This window comes from Arctopsyche grandis, chromosome 4 (genome assembly GCF_051622035.1).
Source record: "Arctopsyche grandis isolate Sample6627 chromosome 4, ASM5162203v2, whole genome shotgun sequence".
Taxonomy (NCBI): domain Eukaryota; kingdom Metazoa; phylum Arthropoda; class Insecta; order Trichoptera; family Hydropsychidae; genus Arctopsyche; species Arctopsyche grandis.
In genome coordinates, this window is record NC_135358.1 from 22,364,048 (window position 1) to 22,374,808 (window position 10,761).

General features: G+C 35.3%; 1 non-coding gene across 1 annotated transcript; it reads right to left on the minus strand.

The window, feature by feature from the left end:
* Positions 1-1,078: 1,078 nt before the first annotated feature.
* On the minus strand, positions 1,079-1,151 carry TRNAA-AGC (transfer RNA alanine (anticodon AGC)). The gene has a single exon. It is a non-coding gene; the product is annotated as a tRNA-Ala (tRNA).
* Positions 1,152-10,761: the final 9,610 nt, after the last annotated feature.

A 10,761-nucleotide genomic window follows, 5' to 3' on the forward strand; every position in this document is an offset into this window, starting at 1 on the left:
ACCGGCGACGAAAGTGTTGATTAATTAACAAAAGGCAATTCATTATATGCTCCATAATTTACTATTGTGTTTCTCATAATAAGATTTTGATATTTATGTATAAACGTTCCTTTATCATATTATGTCGGGTCAACGACATTGGGTCGCGTCTAGAAGATTGTAAGCTGTTGGGCTAAGTTTTTGGATGAAAATTGTTTGGTGAACTCGGCTGCGACATTTTGTAGAGTCAAAGTTTAATGTCATCGCGTTCTAGCCGCTTTTGTCTCATATAAAATATTACAAAATATTTTCCAAATTAAAATATATATGATACATCTCTGAAGGACACATACATTCTTACATATATTTTCAGTTAACGGTAAACTTACTTGAGTTTATGTACTAAAAACTTAATTTTTCACCTCACATTACATCTTTAACAAGTACATAATAGTAGGCAATACAGTTAAGTTAGTTTATTCTTAAGTACATTAAACAAGCTATAAATATATAAAAACTTGTATTGTAGAAATGATAAAATAATAATGTCAAAATAAAGGTATTCTCTGTCATACGACTGCCTCTAAATATGTATTGTACATACATGCATACAAAACAAGATCAAACCGACGATAAAACATCTAAACACGTGAACGCTGACCCTCTTTTCCTCGGTTTTCTGGAATTAATCAATTAATTGAAGAGTACACAAGGGTTCAAAAACTGGGGGTTCCGGTTTGATTTACCATTTGTATGTGTTCATGTGTGTGTCATCCGTAAATGGGTCGCGTGCGGGTCGCGTGGCCGTAGACCGTGACCGGACACACTGCACATGTTACCCAAATACTGCTTAATCAAATTGTTTTACAGTCACTAAATGTCACCGGTCACGTCATGGTTAAATTTTGAACGGATCGAACTGAACATTTCGTTGATGTATGACTGGGATCAAACTGTTGATGCGTAACCTGCAAGGATTGACTGTCGTATGTGTATGAAGTTATAAAAAATATCATTTTTTGTATCACTAGAGGTGTAATAATGGAACTTCCGGTGCATTATATATTTCAATAAAGGAGAAAAATGCAAAAAGGATAATTGGAGGCGCCGGGTATCGATCCCGGTACCTCTCACATGCTAAGCGAGCGCTCTACCATCTGAGCTACGCCCCCGTTGCTGCTAGGTGTGCAAATTATTTTACTTCAACACGAAATGTATTTTGATTTAATTTATTTGGCCAGATCTATTTTATTTCTGATAAAAAATGTAATTAATTTTTACACCATTAAAATCTCATACTGATTTATTACTGACTAATGTATTAACGTATTGATTTATTACTGACTAACTAATGTATTATTCATTATTTTTTTATTATATTTATATTGTAGATGGCGCTATATTAAGTTGCGTAATCTTTATATTTTTGACATGGTGCGTGTTTTAAAGAAATTTCCTTGTTTTCGAATCAATATAATATAATATGCCCTACTTAAATTATGATGTATGAAATAATGTATCAAAATTTATACATACATACATACAAATGTATATCTAGGTGGCACGACAAATCAGCGCAAACAAACTTAGCGCCGACCTTTCGGCGCGAGACAACTCAGCGCAACGACAATTCAGCGCATGGACTATTCAGCGCTACGACAATTCAGCGCAAAATCAATTTTTTCAATAAGTTTTAAATGCGGTTTCGAAAATAATTACTGTATTGAAATTGTCGGCCATATCTACATGATAATTTCATAAATGCGAATAAATTTATTTGATACTCTTTGTGCCTTGAAATATTACGCAAGCAGGGTTTCTCAACTAAGGCCGCAAAAATTTATTTTTAAGCGGGGTTTCTAAACCGGGCAGCATTTTTTTTTTCAAATAGTTTTTTAGCTATCCAAACTTTTACGTATGCAGGGTCTCTAAACTAAGGTTCGCAAATCATCATTATGAACTTTGTTTTTGATAAACAATGGGAGAATCTTTGGTTTTCGATTTTTTCCCCAAAAATTATGTTTTTAAATCCTACGTATTCAGAGTTTCTCGACTGAGTTCCGCAAAAAATATTTCTTAAAAAGAGTTTCCACACCAGGATAGACAGCAAAATATCTTACGTATGAACGGATTCTAGACCAAGGTTCGCAAGCCCGTCTTCATGGGTTATGCTATTCATTTCTAAAATGTACGCGTATACGTACGTATTTATCCACCATTGATTTAAATTATCGTGCATTTCAATGGGTGACCATATCGTGCATTTCAACCAATTTAAATAGTCGCTGAATAGTCCATGCGCTGAATTATCGTTGCGCTGAGTTGTCTGCGCCGAGATGTCAGTACACCGTGTATCTAAGACTCTTTCCCCGGAAAACACTCGCACCTTTGCTAAATGGACCCGGGTAAACCTGGGTATGACTATTGATTTGCATTTATTTTTATATAAATTTTAGTAATTCATTGATTTTATGGAAATGGGGGAGGAAATAGTGAAAATTGTTTTCTCTCCCTTAAAAGGAATGGGTGCAAAAAGTTTCCGAGTCCCTGGTTTGAGAAGTGTTGTGTGTTAATTTATCCTACGTAAATTGACGGTATAGTATACCTACGATATAATGGAAATTGATCATGAAAAGGCTGTATTAATTTCGTACGAGGCCGAGTCTTTTGATTAAAGTTCTGATCGGCTCAATTTATCGAATACTTTGCCGGGTAGTCGATGGGGTGGGGCCTTTTCCTAGACCTTTTTTGTGAGTGCCGCCGCCTTTACGGAGACGTTTCCTTGTCCTGATCCACGCGGGAAGGCAACTTCCTTGTTTGCACTATTAATTACCGGCTCGTTAAGTTCGGCAGTAGGAAACCACCCTGGAAAACAATGGACTAATGGCGGCGCCTTTTCCCAACCAACCTATACCACGATCTACTTAACGCCAAGGCAAAACCTTGCCTGCCACCAAAGCTCTGTGGCTTTATTTTCAGCAAACAATCAAGTAGTACATACTTTTTGCATGAAATCACTAAAATCAAAAAAATATATTTTATTTGATAAACCTTTAGATATTTATAATACCGGCGAATGTTGCATAAAAGTTTAATGCACTCAAAGAAATGTGGAACGCTGTATGTTATACTCAAAGAAAAATGGAACGAGGAGAGATAGGAAACGGAATCCATGGTTGAAGTATGACAACGGTGGTTGGTTGATTTAGTAAGGAGAAATGACAACGAGCAGGTCGTGTATCTGGAAGAATGGACGAAAAACTGCTCGAATGGTACCCAAAAAATTTTTAAATGACGCAATGAAGACCATTAAGAAAAGGTAAAAATTTGAATTCTCGACAGGGCGGACCCTCTAAGCTTGGAAGCGAGGCTCGGTCGACCCGCTTCTTCCTGTAATTGGCCACTCTTTGCGATGCCAATAGTATTGTCATGCCCTGAATTAACTCGACTTTTACCTGATGAAATACTCCGACATATACTGCCTGGTTCGCATATAATTTCAGACGGTTGGGCAGCGTATGGAAATATTCCACATATTGCGAATGAAATATATGAACGTGGTTATTAAATATTCGTTCGTGGTTCAATACAAATTCATCTAAATATAAATCAAAACAGGCACGCGTTCTGCCAAATTGACGCTTCATCTTTCTTTTCACACGCATCCACATATTTTCCACATTTTGCGTATATATTTTACTATCATATATGAACGTGGTTATTAAATATTCGTTCGTGGTTCAATACAAATTCATCTAAATATAAATCAAAACAGGCACGCGTTCTGCCAAATTGACGCTTCATCTTTCTTTTCACACGCATCCACATATTTTCCACATTTTGCGTATATATTTTACTATCATTTGGATCCACGAAATTATAACCACTTTTACCGGAATTTGGAATATTTCCGTTCGCTGTCCAACCGTCCGAAATTATATGCGAACCAGGCAGTATATGTATGAGTATTTCATCAGGTAAAGTCGAATTAATTCAGGGCACGGCAATACTATTGACATCGCAAAGAGTAGCCAATAACAGGAAGGAGCGGGTCGACCGAGCCTCGCTTCCAAGCCTAGAGGGTCCGCCCTGTCGAGAATTCAGACTTTTACCAAAGAAAATGAGTGGATGAAATCAGAAAAATGTGTGGAACGAGATGGGTGGGAGTTGCTAAAAACAAAGACAAATTGAAGGGTGTTGAAGAGCCCTTCGTCCAGCAATGGATGGTAAATGTAGATGATTATGACGATGATGATGATACATATATAACATGTATTAAGAATATATTGTATAACTGTTTTATAAAAAAAGTTATGAATAGGTAGATACACATACATAGATTTCAAATTCGTGTTATGCAAATAAATGATACGGAACCTATCATCGAAAGGAGAAGGGGAGAAGGATCAGAACGATATGAAAACTATCGGAAATTCAACCCTTATCCCCGTCTAGTCCGGAAAGAGTAGAGATGACTGAAGGGGCGGACGGAGGAGGGTGGAGCGTGAAAATAAAAGAAAAATCACTAGAGGATCACAGGAAGGCATTTATTAGAGTTTAGTGTCGCGCTTCGTAGAGCGAGGAAATTAAAAATCAGAATCGAGAAGGTGTGGGGTGGCGTTAAGGTGTTGAGGCGTTATTAGTATGCGCGCCGCCATTGGCCGATAAGTCGCGTGATCTATGGCAGGAACCGGAAACGGCCGCCATACTTCACTCGATCACGCCATGAGCGCGACAAGATGGCCGCCGGAAACGAACGAACCGTCCAAAAACCCGCACTCCGCCATTTTGACAACTTTTCAAAATCAATCAGCACATTTTGCATGGAGAAAATCCAAAAAAAGGACACCAATAAGGCGTCCTCAACGTGCACATTGGTGACTACTAGTCATGGTCAGATACTACATGTACCCATACTACATATTGTGTAGGTACTTACATACTTCATTTAGTGACTATTATTTTTTTCCAAAAATAAATAACACATTGCTCGCCAAGAACAGTAAATGAGCTACCGAGAAGACGGAAATTTCCGATTAATTTTAATTAAAAGTTTGTTATACAACAAAGAAATTCGCCTATTCTCATTGGCCCAATCAAACCATCGGTAATGAAATATTATCGAGCAATTTTTCAAAGCTTTGGCACGGAATCTTCTTCTTGTTGCCCTTATTAAATTAATCTGCGAAACTCGTAAATTAACATGCATATTTAAAAATGTTATGTGTTATCTACATTTCTACGCATGTGCAAACATATTGCATACGTGCAGACAATTTTTTGAGTATAGTTACGGTGACCATATTTTTGGAGAAAATAAAGGACATAAAGGACATAAAGAAAATAAATATAAAGAATCGTTTTGCGGTAAAAGTCGGAACTCTCAACAGGGTGCACCCTCTAGGCTCGGAAGCGAGGCTCGGTCGACCCGCTCCTTCCTGTCATTGCTCTTGGCGAGTACTTTAGTATTGCCGTGCCCTGAATTAACTCGACTTTTACCTGATGAAATACTTGTCATATTCGAATTTAGTGGGTGACACTTAGAAAAGATTGACTAATCTCCGCTCTGGTTTATTTTTGTTGCTCAGTGTAATCAATATAGGTATGATAAAATTTATGAATTGCGTTTTTAAAAATTTCGACGTTAATATATTTAGCGACAGTCGATATTACAAAATAAAATACAAAAGGGAAATCTTAGAATATAAATAAACTTAAAGGACAGAGCAGTGAAATAAAGGAGTGTACTCTTAAATAAAGGACATATGGTCAGCGTAAGTAAATGCACCCGTACATAGTTTTACCTAAAAGAGTAGGTCCAGCGGCACTCTCCATAAATAATCACAAACTTACATATATGTACCTAGTAAAATTTGGAGAAGCACTGTTAAGAGGGCTGGACACCAGCGCCTTGTCCATACAAACGTATTTATTACACTTCTCCCTTCCTCAATTATGGCACTAGAGAAATTATTTTTTAATATGCTATCACTATGAGTCACAATGACATTCGCTTAAAATGTAATTGTTCAATTTAAATAAGAATATGTTGGTGCGGTTGAGAACACCTGTAATTTATACTAATTTAATAACATCCGCGATCTATACGATAAAAAGTACCATATACATCGATAAATATAATACAATAAAAAGTTACTTTTTCCATTAAAATAGGAAAATTTAGGATTTTTGAACATTTTGTCGCTTGAACATTATTTCCGTGGACATTTTGTCGCGTGAACATTTTGTCGCGGGTACATTTTGTCAGTGCACTAATTTTTGGGTACATTTTGTCATTGAACCTTTTGGACTTGCACCAATTGTCGTGTAACCTATGGATATCCACCATTGACATGCATCTGTGCTTTTATTTGATTAGTTATTTTTTATAGGAGCTAAAAGCCGCCAAACATCTATAAAATCGCCTCTTTTTTACACCCACGAAAAGAGTCCAGCGCTGGATTACGCGAAACTCTCTCGCATAGAAAATTATTTTTAAACAGCGAACAGGCTGTACAAAGCCACCCCCGTACGAACTCTACATGTTCACGTTTTTGTGCACATTTACTTAGGTATAGGTACATACCTACATTTTTTTCGGTTTTATTTTTATTTACAAATTACAAAAAAATAATACGAAATGCTCACAAAAGAAACTCGCCGAGATCCTTGTCCGAGCTCGGTTAAAAATAAAGTAAAAACAACATATGTGTGTATGTTTGTATATGCACACAGCGTTGTAATGTAGGGTAGAAATACGTATATACTTGCATGCATACATAAAAAAGGCCCAGAATATTTAATGGCTTTGCTCAGGCATATGAGCATTAACTGGTAAATGGCGAAATCCCCAAAAACCCGCCATATCCTCGCCATCCTTTGCCAGGTGTGTACGATTAATGTTTCTAAGTGAATACACACACATAAACACAATATATCACGTATAATATTATAACGTAGTGCTTCACGTAGATTATGGGTCGCATTAAATATTTATACATTATCAAAATTTTAACCTTTCTACAAATTGAGAAAGTAATTTTTTGATCCCGTTTAGTCGGTGACCCTTCTTTATATGTAGGCACAACTTGGGAGAGATTGAAATTCGGTTTTAAATTAAATCTATTTAATAATAAATAAATAAAAATCTGTTTTTGCAGCGTAATTTGTGAGCATCGAGCGCTTGTACGTCTCGAGCTCTGATATTTAATTCAGGCGCTCGCCCTTCTTTCAAACAATTCAGCTTCATAAATTTTCAACATTGCCAGACTACAGAAATTAACGCCGTCAAAATGTCGCTGCCATTTCTGATACACACCGTCTTTCGAGCCGAAATTTCGGTAATGGCCGTTATTCATGCCGCCGTGATATCGAATAATAATAAATGCTCTGGTGCGCGCCGACGTTCATTTAAATATTTTCCCCCGGCTAAAATGAAAATAAATATTGAAAAATTTTGATATTAGCGTTTCGGGCCTCGGTCGCGTGTGGGCCGACCAATATTCAAATATAACGAACGGCGGGTTCAGGAATCTCTTTGTGCTCAAGTTATCCAAAATATTCGATAATAACGGACAAACAAAGCGTTTCCACTATCCGTCCCCCCTCTCCGGAACTATCCGCGCCTAACTGATTCTATGGCAAGAATTTGCACAATTAAATAAGCCATTATTACGGCTAATCCCTTATCTGTGAATGTGCGTTTACGTCGCGTTTGCCTGCCTGAAATGCGAATGCCTGCACGTTGTCAAACGACTGAAACGTTGTGTGAGTCGTTACAAAGAGATCAAATCTGGCGTGTTTCGTTAGGAGTATTAATTTAATAAAATATTTCTATTGAATCTAAAATATTCGAACAATGTTGAGCATATGAATTGTTGATATATTGTAACTGCATAGTGCATATATACGTATGTACATACTGTATATTTTCATATGTATATTATTTTATATAGATACATACATACATACATTTTCAGCTACAGCGTAGTTAACTGATAGAGCTATTACATATTAGTAGTCACAGTGCTGTCACCCCAATTTCTGAACAAGGGTTTCCAAAAATATATTACATATATACCTATATTTATTGAGGATCAAAATATAATGTAATATATTATATAATATATTAAAGATAATAAAATTTTAAAAAAAAGCGCTACTGGCGAATTTTTTCATCAAGACATGCCAATATTAATACAATTTATACGAAATTAATAAGATTTAAAAAAAAATGGAACAATTGGTCAGTTTATTTCTTATGAAATATAATTATAAACGCTGCAGTGGGATTTTTTCTTCGAAATATACCAATATTAATGTATGCAATTACTAAAGGGCGACGCGACGGTGTTTTTTCCAGGAAAGAGGTCAAAATACAAAGCTAGAGAGCCAAAAAAAAAGGTGACCATAGAAATTGACAATGGTGAGCTCATTTTTGCGCTTTGGCGCCGATCTGTAGTAATTACATATGAAAAAGTGATTTTGTGAAACCGAAATTTGCTAAAAAGTGTTGTTCAGGGCAGACTGCATTCAAGTTTATTCATTGATTTTAATAGTTTTTTTGTAATACAATATAAGCGCCGCAAGTGAAATTTTTTCTGAAAATATTTTAATCTATTTTAATTTTTGGTTATTCTTCAAAGTAAATTTTCACAACCTTCTAAGGAGCTCGTATTTTTTAAACCTCAGAACTAAATTAAAATGAACTATATATGTATTCCCACATATATAGATATCATGCAACTTTGTTTCTGTAAATACTCAAAAATATTAGTATTTAAAATAAACCAGTAAATTTATTATTTAGTATAAATCTACATCTACTATTTTTTTTAAATGAAAAAAATTCTCTTTGTCAGTAACGATAAGAAACGATTTTTTTGCTGGGAAACTCGAGTCCACGTGCATATTTAATTTACTACCTATCAGTTGTGAATCTAGCTAATCTCAACAATAGATTTTATCGAAGATGTAGTGGATTTTTAAAAATAATTCCGGAAATTTTAAATGGAACAACAGGTTTCCAGAAACTTGGTAAGTCGTGGTATTATGTAATTCCCGGTCAAATATGCTGCTGACGAGATCTTGTGGTTAGTAAAAAACACAAACTGACCGACTCTTGATAGAATTTTCGATTTTTATAGCTTAATTGTTGTGACGCATCCAATAAATCGGTATCCTCCCTCTCAGCTTCTCCTAAATTCGATTTATATAACAAGACATAGAATACAATAGAGACATCTATGGACGATCGACATTTTTTTTTTGATACATAGCAAATTTGCGAGAAATACACTATGTAGGTAGCATTTTATAAGATTCAACAGTTTCGATGTGCTATATCGAATCTGTTGAATCTTATAAAATGCTATCTACATAGTGTATTTCTCGCAAATTTACTATACATATATCAAAATAATTATCGATCGTCCATAGATGTCTCTATTGTATTCTATGTCTTGTTATTTTTAAAAATTGTTAATACTAAAAAAACTATCCATACGTGTCATGTAATGTATGTATTATATGTATAATAATAATAATACATATATAAATGGATATTTTCGAACAAGCGCACGAGGACTGTACTTTTGTGATACAGATTTATTTTCAATTATTTTCTAGATAGTGTAATATTAAAAAGTAGATAATATTTAATATTAAATAAAAAACTTGTATAAAGAGGCGACGAACTGTCATCAAATTACAAATTTTTTTTCGACACATTAAATTTGAAACCAAATTTGTACATACTTTTATTCCCATTTTAGTAAAATAAAAACTGCCGAGGTTATGTTCATGGCTGTTCATATTATATTATATGATTACACTTTTACTTTACATATTGTTATATTTTATATTAAATATTTGCAAAGCATCCACTCTGCCGATGTAATGCTTTGTCATCCAATATAAAAGATAAAAAAATTCATAAATTTATTAAAAAAAGTATATACCTACATACCTATATGTATATATTTTTTCATATTCAATATAAGGAAAGGAATCTGTATATACTTATAAAAATTACTTATACAAAATTCAACATACTTATACAAAATTCAACATACTTATACAAAATTCAACACGGTTATCGATTTCAATAAATTATTGCCGTACCAGAGGCGAAATTTAATTTTAAATTCCACCTACCGCCTCCCTTCTCGCGCAGTAATTAATTTTAATTGCTTGTTTTTTGTTGCAGATTATTCAGACGGTGTCCAATAAAGATTAGCACTCTCCGCTTCCAAAGAAAGGTAAAATTACCCTTATCTCTCCCCCAGTCCCCGAATATTCGATTACAACACATTGACAGTTCAATTAACTTTTTGAATACATTATAATACTTATATTCAATGGTGGAAAATTTTCGTCGGAGGGGGTGCGGGGTGCGCTTCTCAAACTATGCTCTCGAAGATATTACATTTCCGTCGGGTGAAACACTGGTCGCATTATCGACGGTCGGCCCCTTCGCGGGAAAACGCCTTTTCGTCCGATTTCGTCGGAGAAATTGCGTGATGATGTGGAAACGTGTGAATTGGGCATGCTAATGGGTTATCGACTGAGGGGGTGTGAGGGCGGGTGGTGCACGTACCGTTTGGGGGAGAAATGTTGCGCGCGCACCTTGCTTTGAGAACAGCTGATACGCCCAGACGTGCATAACCTTTAATACGCACGCAAATACTGCGACCTTTCGTTTTATTCGCGAAAACTTACTTGATTTTATGTGTACATATAACAAGTTTCCAACATGTATGTATGTATGTACATATGTACACA